At 32.1% G+C, this 7798-nt stretch overlaps 1 non-coding gene across 1 annotated transcript; it reads right to left on the minus strand.

The window, feature by feature from the left end:
- Positions 1-3364: 3364 nt before the first annotated feature.
- Positions 3365-3444, minus strand: TRNAL-UAG (transfer RNA leucine (anticodon UAG)). The gene has a single exon. It is a non-coding gene; the product is annotated as a tRNA-Leu (tRNA).
- Between the last annotated feature and the right edge of the window lie 4354 nt (positions 3445-7798).

Consider the following 7798-nt stretch of genomic DNA (forward strand, 5'->3'; position numbering starts at 1 on the left):
ATTTATTGGCTAATTCGAATTCGTCTGTACAATTCGTAAAATTCTTTCTTATTTCTTATTTATTGTTGAAATCCAAAATTAAAGTCTCTTGGCTCTCTTCACGCTTTCTCACAAACAGATTAAAAAATAGATTTTTTTTTTTGAAGTTTGGATAAACCATTGCTTCGTCTGGTGTCTACAATACATATGACTCATTATAGTACTAATTTCATTTTTACCAGATCGAAAAATTTTATGTTGAAAAGAAAAATTTATAGATCCAATGTCACATTCCGTAAAAATTTACGATACATGTATAGGATGCACTCAATGTGTACGAGCTTGTCCAACAGATGTATTAGAAATGATACCCTGGGATGGATGTAAAGCCAAGCAAATTGCTTCCGCGCCGAGAACCGAAGATTGTGTGGGTTGTAAGAGATGTGAATCTGCCTGCCCGACAGATTTTTTAAGTGTCCGCGTTTATTTAGGGCCTGAAACAACACGTAGCATGGCTCTATCTTATTGATACGTTACAAAAAACTTCACTCGAATCGTCTGATTCCTCTTTACCGAAGAAGCCTGTGCTCGAAATAATCGAGCACGGGCTTTTCTGGTCAAAACGTATCTTGTCTTTATCACTTTATCATGAGTTATTTTCCTTGGTTAACAATACTTGTTGTTTTGCCGATATTTGCAGGTTCATTAATTTTCTTTTTACCTCATAAGGGAAACAAAGTCGTTAGGTGGTATACTATATCTATTTGTTTATTAGAATTCCTTCTAATGACTTATGCGTTCTGTTATCATTTCCAACTGGAGGATCCCTTAATCCAATTAAAGGAGGATTATAAATGGATAGATGTCTTCGATTTCCACTGGAGATTGGGAATCGATGGACTTTCATTAGGATCTATTTTATTGACAGGATTTATCACTACTTTAGCTACTTTAGCAGCTTGGCCAATTACACGGAATTCGCGATTATTCTATTTCCTGATGCTCGCAATGTATAGTGGTCAAATAGGATTATTTTCTTCGCGAGACCTTTTACTTTTTTTTATCATGTGGGAGTTAGAATTAATTCCTGTTTACTTACTTTTATCCATGTGGGGGGGGAAGAGGCGTCTATATTCAGCTACAAAGTTTATTTTGTATACTGCAGGCGGTTCCATTTTTTTCTTAATCGGAGTTCTGGGTATGGGCTTATATGGTTCCAACGAACCAGGATTAGATTTGGAAAGATTAATTAATCAATCATACCCTGCAACCTTGGAAATACTTTTATATTTTGGCTTCCTTATTGCTTATGCTGTCAAATTGCCGATTATACCCCTACATACGTGGTTACCAGATACCCATGGGGAAGCACATTATAGTACATGTATGCTTTTAGCGGGAATATTATTAAAGATGGGAGCATATGGATTGATTCGGATCAACATGGAATTGTTACCTCATGCTCATTATCTATTTTCGCCCTGGTTAGTAATAATAGGAGCGATCCAAATAATCTATGCAGCTTCAACTTCTCTTGGTCAACGAAATTTCAAAAAAAGAATAGCTTATTCCTCTGTATCTCACATGGGTTTCATAATTATAGGAATTGGTTCCATAACCAACATTGGACTCAATGGAGCTATTTTACAAATATTATCCCATGGATTTATTGGTGCTACACTTTTTTTCTTGGCAGGAACCGCTTCTGATAGAATGCGTCTTGTTTATCTCGAAGAACTGGGGGGAATATCTATCCCAATGCCTAAAATTTTTACCATGTTTAGTAGCTTTTCAATGGCTTCTCTTGCCTTACCAGGAATGAGTGGTTTTGTCGCAGAATTAGTAGTATATTTTTGGACTAATTACTAGTCCAAAATTTCTGTTAATGCCAAAAACACTAATTACTTTTGTAATGGCAATTGGAATGATATTAACTCCTATTTATTTATTATCTATGTTACGCCAGATGTTCTATGGATACAAGCTATTTAATGTTCCAAACGCAAATTTTGTGGATTCTGGACCACGAGAACTCTTTATTTTAATCTGTATCTTTTTACCAGTAATAGGAATTGGTATTTATCCAGATTTTGTTCTCTCCCTATCCGTTGACAGGGTAGAGGCTCTCTTATCCAATTATTATCCTAAATAGGTTTGCTTTTTTTTACTCGTCTGCTCTATTAATGCAGAAATAAGTAAAAAAGTATATAATGCAGAAATAAGTAAAAAAGTATAATTAGATCTATCTCGAATTTTTGAGAACCCTTTGATAAGGCGTTCAAGGGGTTCTCAAATAAAACATAAAAGTAAAAACCTTCATTTCATGAAGGTTTTATTTTATGTAATCATTTAGGTGTTAATGTAAACGAACCATAACTATGTAAGCCTATTCCTAATAGATTTATACCAAAATAACAAATCCAAATTATAAGAAATCCTATCAAAGCTATAAGTGCAGAATTCGTACCCTTCCAATTTGGATTTGTTCTACTATGTAAATAAATTGCGAATATGGTCCAAGTAATAAATGCCCAAGTTTCCTTAGGATCCCAATTCCAATAGGATCCCCAGGCCTCATTAGCCCATACTGCTCCACAAAGAATACCTACGGTTAAAAGGGTAAATCCTAGGCTAATGACACGATAACTCCAAGAATCCAAACGCTCCGTTAATTGATATTTGTAATAATTTGGAAATGAAGGGACAGAGGTTCTTTTTAAAGCACTTCTTTTTGCATAAAAATATTTAATATCACTAAAGAAAAATGTTTTATTTAAAACATTTTTTTTCTTTTTAGAAAAGAAATGGAAATTATTTCGAAATCTAATGATTAGAATAGCGGCAGATAATAAGGATCCGCACAAAAGAGTTGCATAGCTTAATAACATCATACTGACATGCATCATTAACCACTGAGATTGTAGAGCAGGTACTAGTATCGTGGATTGATGCATTTCAGTTAAAAGACCCGATGTGGCAAAGCCTTGCGTTAAAATAGTACTTGGCGTAGTTATTGTGCTTAAATCATTTTTAGAGTTCTGTATTTTAGGAATGGTATGAAGAATATACAGGGCCCATGAAAGGAAGATCAATGACTCATATAAATTACTTAATGGAAAATGTCCCGAGGAAGCCCAACGAGAAACTAAGAATCCTGTTATAGAGAAAAAAGTAACTATCATTCCTTTTTCTGACGAATCGCGTAATCCTCCAAGTTCACGAACTAATAAGGTTATAAAATGAATCGTAATCACAATTGAAATCGTTGAGAAAGAGATATGAGTTAGTATATGTTCTAAAGTTGCAAATAGCATAAGGGGAAGGTCCCATTACAAAATTGTAAATTTCGAATTGATTTCTAATCTATTGTATTCTTTTTCAAGAATGCCGCCACTCGGATTCGAACCGAGATGCTTGAGCACTGCTTCCTAAGAGCAGCGTGTCTACCAATTTCACCATGGCGGCTAACTTCAAATAATAGGTAACTTAAAAGAATAATAGCTATTATCTTGGGAATCGTCGATATTGGGAAAGTCCATAAAATTTAGGAACATTAGAGTTTTCATTAAAATAGACTTCGTTTGGTAGTATCGTTTCCATTTTTTTTTTTTACAATAAACTCTTGCTTTGCCCAATAGAAACACAAACACTGCTTGAAAGAGTTGGAACTTCTTTTTTCTAACTTGCAATTATAGAACTAATTTTTTCTAATTAATTTCCCCTTTACATTTTGAAAATTCTTTCAATACAATGAAAAAAATCCAAAAGGGTTTCTATTTAATGATGAAATTAAAATAAAATGGATAAATAGAAAAGGCTTTTTGGATTTTTTAAAAATTTCTAGAATGAAAGTCTTTATGCTCTTATTAATAAGATTTACTAACCTTATGATTTTGGAGAAGATAGGTGGAAGTTGTAAGTCCTATTGTAAGAATACTCCACTTTTCATAATTTTCCTAATAGAATATGAGGATTCTATTAGGAAAATTATGAAAAGTTCATTGATAGGAAAAGAATACTTAGCACACAGTATACCAAACAAAACTTTTTTTTTCTTGTATATATAAGATAAGAGGGGTTTTTTGTTCTAAGAATATTGTACCGAGTAATTCGACACATAAAAGTACATTCAAAGAAGAATCCAAATTATTAAATAATTGGAATTCTTTTTTGATAAGTCAATTCATATTATTCCAAAATCTTATTATTTGTTTGTTGCCCAGAAAAACCCTTTGGTTTTGGATGCTCATTACCGCTCGAAAATGATCTTGATTTTACTAAAGAATAAGATTGTACTATGGAAAAATAAGTCTTTTTCTTCCAAATATTTTTACGAATACGCTTTTTTGACATTGAAGTACGTTTTTTTGGAACTGCCATTCAAAAAGGAAATTACTTTTTTCTAGTTGTATGTGAAAGACATCTATTGCTGCAAATCAATCCTTCTTTCTTCTTTTTATTAGTATTTATACTTAGATACTGAAAGATACTTAAATTTTGAATTATTTTTTACTTCATTTTGTCTAATGCGGATAAGACAACAAGAATTTTTTAACATTTTTTCTTTATATATTTTATACTTTTTTTTTAATAATATAGAATATATAGAAGGGTTTCTCATTTAAATCTATTTATATCTATTTATATATCAAGTATACTCCATATATAGATATATGGTATGGAAGCCTATCCCCCATATAAGATAAGACGGGGGGATAAAAAGAAGGGAAAATGAAAATAGTTAATTAAGTTCAGAATGGTATTCCATAAAGGAAAGGAATTCCAATCAAAACAAAAAATACTGAGTCTCTTAAACAAGACATTCTAAAACTTAGGTAATTTATAGTCATTAGAATTTTAGTTCTATATGAAGTAAGGACTATTCGATAATTTCTTATAAACATAGGTTTTCATTGGAATTCACTCAATCAGTTAATTATGGAACAAGAGAGCTGTTTCATCTTTGTTTTAAAGAAATATAAAAATGAATTATGAATAGAAAGTAAAATGATTCCACTTTTTTTTTTTTATTTTTATAAATATCTTTATTTAGTTAATAAAATAACTTCGTTACCTAGTTATTTTATTAACTTTTTTAATTTAACCAACTAAACCCATTCTTAATTTTTAATTATTTCAATGAGATAAATTTTGGAAAAATTAAGAATTTCAGTATTTTTTCTTATTCTTTTTATTTATTCTTTCAGAAAGAGATAAGAATTGGTTTGGTGAATCGGAAACAATTTTATAGAAAAATTGAAGTAAAAATTGAAGTAAAAATTGCAATTTCTTTTCTTATGGAACATACATATCAATATGCATGGGTAATCCCTCTTCTCCCACTTCCAGTTATTATGTCAATGGGATTTGGCCTTATTCTTATTCCGACAGCAACAAAAAATCTTCGTCGCATATGGGCTTTTCCTAGTGTTTTACTCTTAAGTATAGCTATGGTATTCTCAGTTCAACTGTCTATTCAACAAATAAATGGAAGTTCGATCTATCAATATCTATGGTCTTGGACCGTCAATAATGATTTTTCTTTAGAATTTGGATACTTGATTGACCCACTTACTTCTATTATGTTAATACTAATTACTACTGTAGGAATCCTGGTTCTTATTTATAGTGATGGTTATATGTCTCACGATGAAGGATATTTGAGATTTTTTGTTTATATAAGTTTTTTCAATACTTCCATGTTGGGATTGGTTACTAGCTCCAATTTGATACAAATTTATTTTTTTTGGGAACTCGTGGGAATGTGTTCTTATTTATTGATAGGCTTTTGGTTTACACGACCAATCGCAGCGAGTGCTTGTCAAAAAGCTTTTGTAACTAATCGTGTAGGGGATTTTGGTCTATTATTAGGAATTTTAGGTTTTTTTTGGATAACAGGTAGTTTAGAGTTTAGGGATTTGTTCAAAATAGCTAATAACTGGATTCCTAATAATGGAATTAACTCTTTACTTACTACTTTGTGTGCTTTTTTATTATTCCTTGGTGCAGTTGCGAAATCCGCACAATTCCCTCTTCACGTATGGTTACCCGATGCTATGGAAGGGCCCACTCCTATTTCGGCTCTTATACACGCAGCAACTATGGTTGCTGCGGGAATTTTTCTTCTAGCTCGACTTCTTCCTCTTTTCATATCTTTACCTTTGATAATGAGTTTTATTTCTTTAGTAGGTACAATAACACTATTCTTAGGAGCTACTTTAGCTCTTGCTCAGAGAGATATTAAAAGAAGCTTAGCCTATTCTACAATGTCTCAATTGGGTTATATGATGTTAGCTCTAGGTATAGGTTCTTATCAAGCTGCTTTATTCCATTTGATCACTCATGCTTATTCAAAAGCTTTATTGTTCTTGGGATCCGGATCCGTTATTCATTCAATGGAACCTCTTGTTGGATATTCACCAGATAAAAGTCAAAATATGGTTCTTATGGGCGGTTTAAGAAAATACATTCCAATCACAAGAACTACTTTTTTATGGGGTACACTTTCTCTTTGTGGTATTCCACCTCTTGCTTGCTTCTGGTCCAAAGATGAAATCCTTAGTAATAGTTGGTTGTATTCGCCCTTTTTTGGAATAATAGCCTCCTTTACTGCAGGATTAACTGCCTTTTATATGTTTCGGATATATTTACTTACATTTGATGGGTATTTGCGTGTTCATTTTCAAAATTACAGTAGCACTAAAGAGAGTTCCTTGTATTCAATATCCTTATGGGGAAAAAGGATACCCAAAGGAGTGAATAGGGATTTCGTTTTATCAACAACGAAGAGTGGAGTTTCTTTTTTTTCACAAAATATACCAAAAATTCAAGGTAATACAAGAAATAGGATAGGATCCTTTACTACGTCTTTTGGGGCTAAAAAAACTTTTGCCTATCCGCATGAAACGGGAAATACTATGTTATTTCCTCTTCTTATATTACTACTTTTCACTTTGTTCATTGGATTCATAGGAATCTCTTTTGATAATGGAGGAATTGGTAATGGAATAGCAGAGTTAACCATATTATCAAAGTGGTTAACTCCCTCAATAAACTTTACCCAGGAAAGTTCTAATTCTTTTGTAAATTCATATGAATTTATTACTAATGCAATTTCTTCTGTAAGTCTAGCTATCTTTGGTTTATTCATAGCATATATCTTCTATGGATCCGCTTATTCTTTTTTTCAGAATTTGGATTTAATAAACTCTTTTTACAAAGGAAATCCTAAAAAAGAATTTTTAGATCAAGTAAAAAAAAATATATACAGTTGGTCATATAATCGTGGTTATATAGATATTTTCTATACTAGGGTCTTTACCCTCGGTATAAGAGGGTTAACCGAACTCACGGAGTTTTTTGATAAGGGTGTTATTGATGGAATTACCAATGGAGTGGGTCTTGCTAGTTTTTGTATAGGAGAGGAAATTAAATATGTAGGGGGAGGTCGAATCTCGTCTTATTTATTCTTTTTTTTATGTTATGTATCTGTGTTTTTATTCTTTTTTCTTTCTTAAGTTAAGGAATTTACAACAAGTCTCTTGCAAAAATAACTATCCTATCCCCTTTCTACAATCTCTCTATATCCTTGTTACATAAGGTAAGTATTGTATAATAGTTCGGTTTTCCGCGATTTTTTCCATTCCTCTGTGTAAATACCCTAATATGGGTTCACAATCAATAACATCCTCACCATCGAGAGTAACGATCAGTCGAAGAACACCATGCATTGATGGGTGTTGAGGGCCCATATTGACTATCATGAGATCTTTTCTTGTAAGCGGTAGACTCATATCCTTTCTTCCTTAATTCATTATTC

The sequence above is a fragment of the Triticum urartu genome, unplaced genomic scaffold (assembly GCF_056163025.1).
Source record: "Triticum urartu cultivar PI428250 unplaced genomic scaffold, HENAU_Tu73 scaffold2, whole genome shotgun sequence".
Taxonomy (NCBI): domain Eukaryota; kingdom Viridiplantae; phylum Streptophyta; class Magnoliopsida; order Poales; family Poaceae; genus Triticum; species Triticum urartu.